This window comes from Cavia porcellus, unplaced genomic scaffold, assembly GCF_034190915.1.
Source record: "Cavia porcellus strain 051 isolate PalLab524CR breed Dunkin Hartley unplaced genomic scaffold, mCavPor4.1 scaffold_19, whole genome shotgun sequence".
Classification (NCBI taxonomy): Eukaryota; Metazoa; Chordata; class Mammalia; order Rodentia; family Caviidae; genus Cavia; species Cavia porcellus.
In genome coordinates, this window is record NW_026947502.1 from 43,888,221 (window position 1) to 43,898,265 (window position 10,045).

General features: G+C 46.6%; 1 long non-coding RNA gene across 2 annotated transcripts; it reads right to left on the reverse strand.

The window, feature by feature from the left end:
* Positions 1-5,961: 5,961 nt before the first annotated feature.
* Positions 5,962-9,801, reverse strand: LOC134471722 (uncharacterized). Of its 2 annotated transcripts, none has more exons than XR_010041311.1 (3): positions 9,658-9,801; positions 9,347-9,562; positions 5,962-6,391 (listed from the first exon to the last, which is right to left on the reverse strand). It is a non-coding gene; the product is annotated as an uncharacterized LOC134471722 (long non-coding RNA). The 2 variants fall into 2 exon arrangements; XR_010041312.1 differs by having other exon boundaries at positions 5,963-6,391; positions 9,367-9,562.
* Between the last annotated feature and the right edge of the window lie 244 nt (positions 9,802-10,045).

Below are 10,045 nucleotides of genomic sequence, written 5' to 3' on the forward strand. Positions count from 1 at the left end.
CATCTCCCATCTCTCTTGCCCCAGACACCACATCCCCACTGCATGAATCCTCTGGTTCTTGGAGTGAGTTATACCTTAAGCCTCAGGGAAACCACAGTGCCTCATCCTTCTGTCACAGCTTTCACTGATCTTCATAAAAGGCCACGTCCCTTGCTCTACAAACATGTTAGACTTATGGTCAGTCAACAAAGGTTAGTTAAATGACTGATTGTCCTAGGCAATTTCCTGTCACTGGGACAAAATACCCAACACCTGCAAATTAGAGGAGATTTTATGATCACAGTTGCCAGTGGGTTCAGTCCAAAGTCTGCTGATTCTAAGAAAAAAACACAGTGGAAGGGCATTGTGGAGAAAAGCAGCTCATTCCATGGCAATCAGGAAGCAGAGAGAAAAGGTGGGAGGAATTAGGGACAAGAATATACCCTTTCAGGTCATTCCCTAAGTGTCCCATCCCTTCTGGGCAGCCTCCAACACCAAACATGAGATTTTTGGGCAGCATTTTAGGTTTAAATGATAGAATTCTGCTGTTAGCCTCCAGAAGGTTTATGTTCATCCTATATGAAAAGTGTATTTAGTTTACCTTAAAGAGATGCCACAGGCTTACAAGTTCTAACATTGCTGAAAAGTCCAAGACCAAAGCATCCTCTAACATTGAAGCAAACCCTGAGCTGTGAGTTCTGTGAAAATCAAAAAGAAAATTAAGTACTTCCAACATATAATGCTCAGAGTAAATGTTTCTATTCCAAAAGGGAAGAATAAGGGGATAGAAAGGAACCAGACTATAGACTGAAAGTCAGAAAATCCAACATTAAATACCGTAGCCCCACGTCCAGCATCTAGGACATGGCAATAAGATGAGAGTTAAAATGTACTGAAACTTCTACAAACTGTGAGCTGAAACAAATCTTTTCTCCCATAACTTTTGGTGTCCAGTATTTTGCTCAACAATGGAAAAAAATAACCAAAACTACTTCTTTAGGCAGCTGTGAGTGAGCAAATATCCCAGAAACTCCCTTCTCAAATGAAAGGGTTATGGTTTTGCAACTTTGAGTCTGTGATGGCTGAGGTCTTGCTGAGATGCCCTCAGAGGAATTTTTCTTCTTGTCTCCGTGTAAAGTATTTGGCTTCTTTTTAATATCATAGTATAATATAATATAGTAGTATAGTATAGTATACTTTTTAGTATAATATAATAGTATTTGGCTTCTTTTTAATATAATAGTACCTCAGTTCACAAACTTAATTCATTCACCAATTCTGGAAAAGATGGCCATATATGTGTTTGTTTAGGAAAGATGGACACAGTCATGCTTGTCACTGATAGAGTTTGCAAACAAAAACAAAATTTTACCAAAGTTGGTTCATAAGCAGAGGCATTCATAAACCAATGTACAACTGTACCAAACTTTTCAGAAGGCATGTACTCCTTTGCCAAAACATTGAAGGTGTTTCCTTTCTGGTGAACTTTAAACTTTTCGATTCATTTGCTCCTGATTCTCACTGTAGAGCTGGATAAAGGCAGTCAGAAGCACCCGTACCACAGCCTGATGTTGGGCTGCCTTGAAATTTCCTTCACCAGGTTAATCAGTAAACCATATTTAATCTCAATCTCCCAAAAAGTCTTAAAACATGGGTAAAATGTAGAAAAAAATTTCTGCCAGAGAGTAACACATATAGCCTGTAGTCCAACTGCCAATGGAGTCCTTGTTCCCAACTGAAGCATATTGATCCTGGTCTTTACTGTCCACATCCCTACCAATACTTTGGTCTTCTGTTCTCTGACCAGTATTACATGTAACACACTGCTGCCAATACTCTTTGGCTTCTCTGGCCTGCTTCTTCAAAACTTCTGACCTCCTCCTCCTCGTCATCCACAGGCATCTAAACTACATGATCAGGTACAGTCACAACATTACTCTCCGTACCAATATCTGTCTTAGTCACTATTCCATTGATGGGATAAAATAACCAATAATTGGCTCACAGATTCTAGTGCACTTGGTCAAAAGCCAGCTAATCCCAAGGCAGAAATATATGGGGTAAGTGCATGATGAAAGAAAACTGCTGATCTTATGGCAGCCAGGAAGGGAGTGGGGAGGCACACCAGAAAGGAGGAGAGACAGAGACCAGAGGAAAAGAAGGAGGAAGAGAGAAAGAAAGTGAAGGGAAGGAAAAGGAAGGGAAGGGAAGGGAACTGGATGAAAAAAGGAAGGGCTACATCTTTCCAAATCAGTCTCCCAAGGACCCCATCCCTTTTGACTTGACCCTACCTTTAAATGTGAGACATTCAGATTTAAATTTTAGATTTAAACCACAACACTGATTAAGTATAGCTTCTCTTTTTATACAGTTGTACATATCTCTGCCTCAAATACCAGGATCCTGGAGTTTCCCATTTAGTTTAGGCAAACAAAAGTGGGGATCAACACACAGATCAGGAGATACATGGAATAGGACAAGGATCAGATATGGGTTGGGAAAACAACAGTAGTGACAGGAGCCAGGGTATCCCTGAAGTGAAGGATGGAGTCCTCAGTCCTAGTGAAGCACATCTTCTCCCATTCACCCACCTGACAAGCTCAGCCAGCAACATGGAGAAGGATCAGGGAAAATGCATTTTGGGCTATCTTTACCTGCCAACCTGAGCAGAGGCACCAGAATGCAGTGACCTGCCTTCCCTGACAAAATTCCTTGTCTATACTGCTGTGTGACCTATGATCCAGGCCTCTCCTTCTGGTGGGACAGAAGTAAAGCTGTGACAGATATGTCACCACCACTCTATAAAGGGACCTTCTTTATGTCATTCAACAGAACGGATGCTCTGGGATGTGCCTACATTATTCTCATTTTTAAGTGACATCTACCAACTGTACCATAAGCTTTGGAGCCTAATTTGAACTGACAGCCCCTCTAGAAAGAGTGCCCCAGCCGTTCATTTGTGATTCTGAGACTAGCTGGGCAGCCTGGAAGCTTACTCTCTCCCCATCACGGAGGACCCCTTGCTGAGAGTGGGATCATGTGCCCAGTTGTGCTCCCAGCCTGTACCTTGACAAGCAATCAGAGCCTTACCTGTAAGAAGAAGGTTATTTGATTTCAGGCCAGCCTACAGCTATCAGACAGCCAGGGCTTCGGAGAAAGACTTCAGATGCTGCAGCAACCTGTACAATAGCGGCATTCTGTGTGACACCTTCTAATGGCTACACGATTTTCAATGACTCTAATACCAATTGGTAGACTAGAGACCTCAGTTCCCAATAGATGACATTAGCAGACTACAGAACCAACACTGAGAGAGTAAGGCCGTGCTAAGCTTGAAATCCACAGTGCCATCCTGTGTACTAGTGGGACCAGAGAAGCCAGGCCATCATACAGGTCATTGGCCCCAGGACAGACATCCCCATCACAGAGAGGGAAGCCCATGACAGCAGAGAGGAGGGAGGGAGGAAGCAGTAGGACTGTATAGCTCTCAGTCCAGCCCCAGCCCACAAAGGTGGAAGAGGCTGTGTCTACAGGACCCAGTGCCTCCTCTCCCACCATTTCAATCCCCCAGGTGGAAGCAGACCAGCCTCTAGTGATGTGAGCCCAACATGAACTCTCTTCCAGATCTGGAAGCGCTGTGACCCTTTGTCTTTGAAACCAACATGCACTCACTTGGCTGTCTTCAAAACAAATTGAGTTTTATATGTCAGCCTTTGGCCAGGAAGAAAAAATAAATGCCACTGAAGGCTAAGTTGTCATGTCTATGCTGCAATCATTTACCAGAGATTAAATACAGCAGTTAACACACAGTGAAAAAGAAAGAGATAAGACACCGTGGCTCACAAGGGTGTCCAGAAGCAAAATGGATGCCCATACTTGCTATTGAGTTTGGCAGGATGAGAGAATCATTATCTGTCTTGGCAGAGAGATGAGCCTTGCGCACAACTGCATACCTCCAGTGCTGCCACCTGCACTGCCCTGCAACAGCACCCAGACAGATCAAGTTCCCCTGGACAGCTCCTGTGCCCCAGCCCATGGACAGACAATGACACTGAATGTATCTCCTTCCCAAAAAGGCACAGGCGGTAGTATCTGCCTGCCTGAACACTTGGGCAGGGTCCCTGTGTCTCTGCTGTCCTTGATTAGCACCCTTCTATTTCCAATGAGAGGATCCTGCTCAGTCACATGAAGTCATTTGCCTGGGTCCTCACCCTGAGATCCTCCTCTGGTCACCTCTACAGATGATCATCTACAGATACCCCACCCTTCTATGTATCTTTAGTCCTTGGCAGCAGCTGGATTCTCACCCCTTGACCCACACTGAACTCTCACCAGGCCCAGTGTGTGCTCAGTCCCTTCCTTTTCTGCTCATTCACAGCCAGAGTCAGCCTTAAAATGTATCTGTGACTCCATACCCTTCCTGGGCTCCTGCTTCCCTGCAGAATCTTGATGTACTGCCAGCTCCTCAGGATCTATGCTCAACACATTGGCCAGTGTGGTCCAGGGAAGCCCTCACCCAAGAACACAACTGCATCCATGGTCCTCCTCCAACCTTGGTGGAGAAGACAGAGGTGAGAGCTTACCCAGTATCTGTCATATCTGTCATAGCCTCTGGTGCTGGAATCAGGCTCCTGGTCCCTATACCCCAGGCCATCCAGGAGCAAACTCATCCCAGACACCCACTGAACAATCATCCTCACTTGTTCTGTGTTCTTCTCTCGATCACTACCCTAAGGGCAGTGGTGCATACCAAGTTCCTTTGTGGCCCCATTGAAGAAGACTGTGCTAAGTACCCTTGTGGGTTGATCTTACCAGCAGGCTTTTCCCCTGCTGGCACTGATGACATGAGTGGCCTCTCTGGGAGGATCCTTATGACGAGGAAATTCGGGGCAGCCTCTGGTCACCAGCCAGCACAGAGCAGGGGCTTCTGCTCCACAGCCCCCAGAAACCAGGGAGCCTGAGAAGGGCTCTTCCCAGCTAGTCAACTAAATGCCAGGGACCTGAGTAAAAAATGCAGCTCAGCCTATCTGACTTCTGTCCCCTAAGATAGGGTGCTTTTGGTAATTTGTCCCCAGGAGAGGTACTGCCATAAATGCCCATTATGTCTGTTGACAGGAATGTGAAAAATAGCAAGTTACCAAGTGTGTTTTAGATTTTTCCCTCTAAGTGAAGGCAAACCAGCAAGTAGACACCAGTGGTTCCTGGGGACCACTTTACCCCTGGGGGCCTGGGGCTGGGATATGTGTACTCTTCCTGGAAGGGAAGATCAGCTTTCAGGAGACAGGGAGAACACTCATGGGAGAATCAAGCCCTAGACTGTGAAAAACTTACACCAAAGAAGGTGCAAAGGATGCCCATGTCCTTTTATAGTGGATGAAAGCCCATAAGTCAGGGCTGAGTGAAGGATGAGCAATCAGGGCCACAGGTCAGAACAAAGTGACCCTGGTGCAGCCCTGGGAGGACTTATCTTGCTACCTTCAAAAACCACGTGGCATCTGGGCTGACTGAGCTGGGAAGCTCCTCCATCACTGAGGGGCAGGCTGCTTCCTCTCCTGGGCCTTTTGCCTCCAAATCTCTGGGATTCAGACAAGCTCTGATCCATTGCATGTTGAGCTGGTAGAGAAACCATTCCTCTCTCTCTCTCTCCCCAGAGAAATTAAAGGTACAAAGCTCATAGCTGTGACAGCCTCGGTTCCAAGCAACTAGCCCAACAGAAAACCACCAAGGATAAAAGGCTTGCAAAGCTTTCATGGTTGGCAGGATAGGTCAGTGTGCCCAGGCCATCACTTTCACAGAATGACCTGCATAGGCAGAGGGTAAGGGTCAAACCCACAGGCCTTCCCAGGTCAGTACCACATCCCAACAGGCAGACCTGGCTTGGCACCCTCCCTCTAGTCCCATTTTGGACATAAGGGGATGAAACTGCTGCATACTGGGTGTGGGGAAACAGGAATAAAATGTGGAAAAGCACTGGGTAAATATTCTATTTCCAGATGCCATTGTTAGAATAATTATACATATTTTAATAGGCTTTATTTTTCAGAACACTTTTAGGTTTTGGAGAACGTGTAGAAAGAACAAAATTCTGAAGGTGCTTCACAGATGGATGAGCAGCAACTGACTTAGGAGACCAGGAAAACAGAACTCTTGGACAGCAATGTCATTGAGACTGTAATGGTTGACCTGCAGGCTCAAATGCTTGAAGGAACAATGCAGGGCTATAAATGGACAAGTATTTGCCCCAAGCCCCATTCTGGAGCAGCTGCATCTCCAGATCATGCTCCTGGCTCTCAGGATGGGGTTTGAGCATGGAATTATTTTTCTGTGCATCAATAACATGGTGGCTTGTACTCCAGAGAACCATCTGTCCTGGAGCCGGGGCTTCAGGACAAATTTCCAGGCAGCCAGTCTCCTGTGGGATGGAAAAGTTTTCTTAGGAAAAGAGACCAGTGGCCAATGGAATTACCCAAAATCTCACTCAGACTCAAGTACCACCCTAAATGGAGCACCCATCCTGGAGCTACCCCACCCAGATAAGATCATCTGTTGTCACCCAGAGTGCTGAGACTAAAGAAGAAAACATCCTCGAAGACCAGAGGGCAGAAGCTCCCATGGTGACAAGTACACTCTGGGAGCAAGGAGACAGGAGCAGGAAGTGAAGAAAGACCAGAGTCAAGAAAACAGCACTCAGGGAGACAGAAGAAGACAGAAGAAATTGGAATCACAGGAGTGACAAGTGGGGAAATATGGACCTGAGGCAGAGAAAGCATGCAAAGAAAATAGAGGACCAGTCCAGAGGCTGACATTTTAATGACAGAGGCTGAGGGTGGTGGCTATTCAGAAGGCTGAGGCAGTAAAGTCATAAGTTCAAGACTACACTGGGTAGTTTAACAAGGCCTAACCTCAAAATAAAACAGAAATATGAACCAAAGAGACAAAGTCAGAGAGACACATAAAGAGAGAGAGAGAGAGAGAGAGAGAGAGAGAGAAAGATCAAACTAAGAAAAAGGAGGAAACATCCAAGAAATAATTCAGTAAATGCTCCCTATGGAAGACCTTTCCTGAGCTGAACTGTGCATCAAAATCCTTGTGCTAAATCTAGTCCCCAGGATCTTAGAGTGTGACTATTCTGGAGACAGGTGTAATGAGGTCATTAGCCTGGCCCTGATCCAATCTGACCAGGGTCCTTACAAGAAGAGGAGATCCAGAGACAGACACACACAGAGGGACAACCATATGAGGACATGGGAAGACAGCCACAAGGAGAGAGGCCTCTGGAGGAACCAGATTCAGACTCCACCCCTTAGGGCTGTCAGACGAAAGTTGTGTCATTTAATCAGCCTGCTCAGTGACACTTGGATGGCAGTCTACACTGCTTAATCTGGGCACAAGCTCCAGACTCAGTGGGCCACTAAGAACATAGCCCCACAGATGAGCTTCAACCCATAGCAAGGGTCATAATTACAGCGACTCAGAATACAGGGAACAAAGAGGAAATCTGGCCAACTTCCAGTAAATCAGAAATAAAACAATGACAAACACATTTCACACAGAAGATCAAGAATCTAAATGTCATTATTCATAATGGCAAGGCAGGATGCTGGAAAAGGAGGACCCATAACTAAACATTCACAGAGAATCAAGCCCTCCCAGACCCGACACACATCAACATGCCAGCTCAGAGCAGCGCAGAATGAGCCTATTTACAGACTCGGAGGCAGCTCCCACACACCCTCATCAGGAGGATTTGCTCTGCCAGATAAAGGAGCGAGGCAGGAAAAAAACAAGAGAGAATTCAGAAGTCCTGGGACAGGCTGGAGATGAAGAGACCCGCACCAGGTTCCAGACAGCCAGGCCAGGTCAAAGCAATTTCCTTATAGGGACAAAATTAGCAGAATGCTGATGTCTTTAACAGTCCTGATCTCTTTAACAATCCTGATGTGGTTACAAGATTAGGACAGCATTTGGGATGGTATTAGTGTTCAGTGGGCAGGAAACTAAGTGAATAAAAAAAAAGACCATTATTACCTCTGGGGGAAAGCATGTTGATGCAGGAGACAAGAGAGAAATAATGTATTAAGAGCTCAGCTTTGAGGCATGTTTACATTATCGATCTCAGAGAAATGGCATCACTACTGTATGGGGAGGTGGGCGAGGTACAGGCAGCAGCCAAGCTGTCAGAGGGGCCAGGGACAAAAGCACTCAGTCCTTTTTCTCTACAGTGGATTCAATAGATAGACTCCAAACCTGAGAAACTGAAAAGCAGTGTGTGCTTGCCTTTTGGAGATATGGAGGTAAAATACCACATCATCAGGAAAGATGAAAATGTTTGCTCCGGGAGCCAGAAAACTGGGAGAGGCAGCAGGCCAAGGTCCAGGACAGGTAGGCAGCAGGTGCACGGCTATGCTGCTTTCCAGGACTGCCAGTGGCATTAACCACTGACTGGGACCTGGAGTAACACAGATCTATCCTCTTCTGGCTCTCGGTCAAAGGTCTGAAATCAGCGGGGCAGTGCCTCATTCCTTTGGGATGCTCTAAAGGAGGCTCCTTCCTGCCCCTGCCAGCTCCTGATAGCTCCAGGCATTTGCCTCCCTCCAGCCTCTGCTCCATTTTCACGGGGCTCTTCCTCCTGTCTATCTGTATCTCCTGTGCAGGTAATTGTCTTCAGGGTTAGAGCCCTTTACAAGCCCAGGTAATCTTAGCTTGAGATCTTTAATTTTATCTTTAGAGACCTTCCAAATAACATTGCTAAATTTAGGTTGTGGATGTATGGGATGGACAGCACCTACAATGCTGTCAAAGCAAAGAAGTTTTGCTCAAGCTCCCTGGCCACTCCTGGACACTCCTGCCAGGCTGCCACCCACTGTCCTGCCTCGGGAGATGGGAGGCTCCTTGCACTCTGTTCTCGTGCTTCTCTTTATGCTGAGCCACATCTGCCTTCTAAGACCTCACCTTTCAGCTTCAGGGCCAGCTCTTAATGCTCAGGGCACTCAGCTGGCCTGATGACCAGGCACACTTAGAGTTGGTCGTGTTGGTGTGGCAGGAATATCAGGGCTGAGGGATGGCAGCTGAATCCCTTGAAGCTAAAGCTTCCCACAGAACAGATCCAGACCAGGCCACCAGACAGGGCACATCCCCTTGCTCACTCACGCTTGTGCACATCCCTAGTCTTACATGCACATACACCCAGTCATCTCACCTCCACTTCCACCTCTTATCTAACATGCACATTCTTACACATACACACTCCTACACCTATCTGCTCTCTTGCATACCTGTGCACACATACACACTCACATCCTCCCCCCACAAACATCCTCACATAGGTGTATACTTAGATGCACTCATTACATCCCATGACACTTACTCCATTCACTATGTTCTCACCCTGCTGGGCCTTTTTTTTTGCTCTCATGAGCTCTTCAGTCCTGTGCTCAAGTGTGTTTGTAGTTTTCCTGTAAGTCTCCTGCTGGATGAGAAACAGCCAGGCCAACCATCAAGGCTTACCAGTATCTTCTGAGTGACTTCTCAATTTTCAGATAGCAAGGCACTGGCTCAGTGAGGGATCACAATGCTCACAGCCCTGCAACAAAATACAGAGTGAGCAGAGGTCAGAGGTCATTCCTGTGTCCTCCTCTATTGCTTCAGCCTAAAACTTCAAGGTCAGGCTCACCTTACCCTTTTGCAACATCCAAGCCATCAGGTTCTGCCTGATGTTCCCTTAAAATACACCCTAACTCCTCTCTCCACTCACTCCCTTACCCCGAGCCTTCTTGCAGAGTTTAGCACAGTTCTCTCCTTACCCCACCCTCCCATCCTCTCTATTCTGGTCCAGGGCAGCAGTGTTCACTGCCAGAACTGACATGATGTGAGCAAGCACATGATCAGGCATGTGTCTCCACTGGAAATGTTCCCAGCTGCCTGCCAGACAGGTGCCATAGGCCACATGTGCTGCATAGCACCAAAATATGCTCTGTGAGCCAGGAGAAATGAATTTTTCTGAAGTTTCTGGAGGTGCAAAGAAGAGCAGAGTCCAGATAGCTGCCCCTTAGATGGGAGAAGGCTG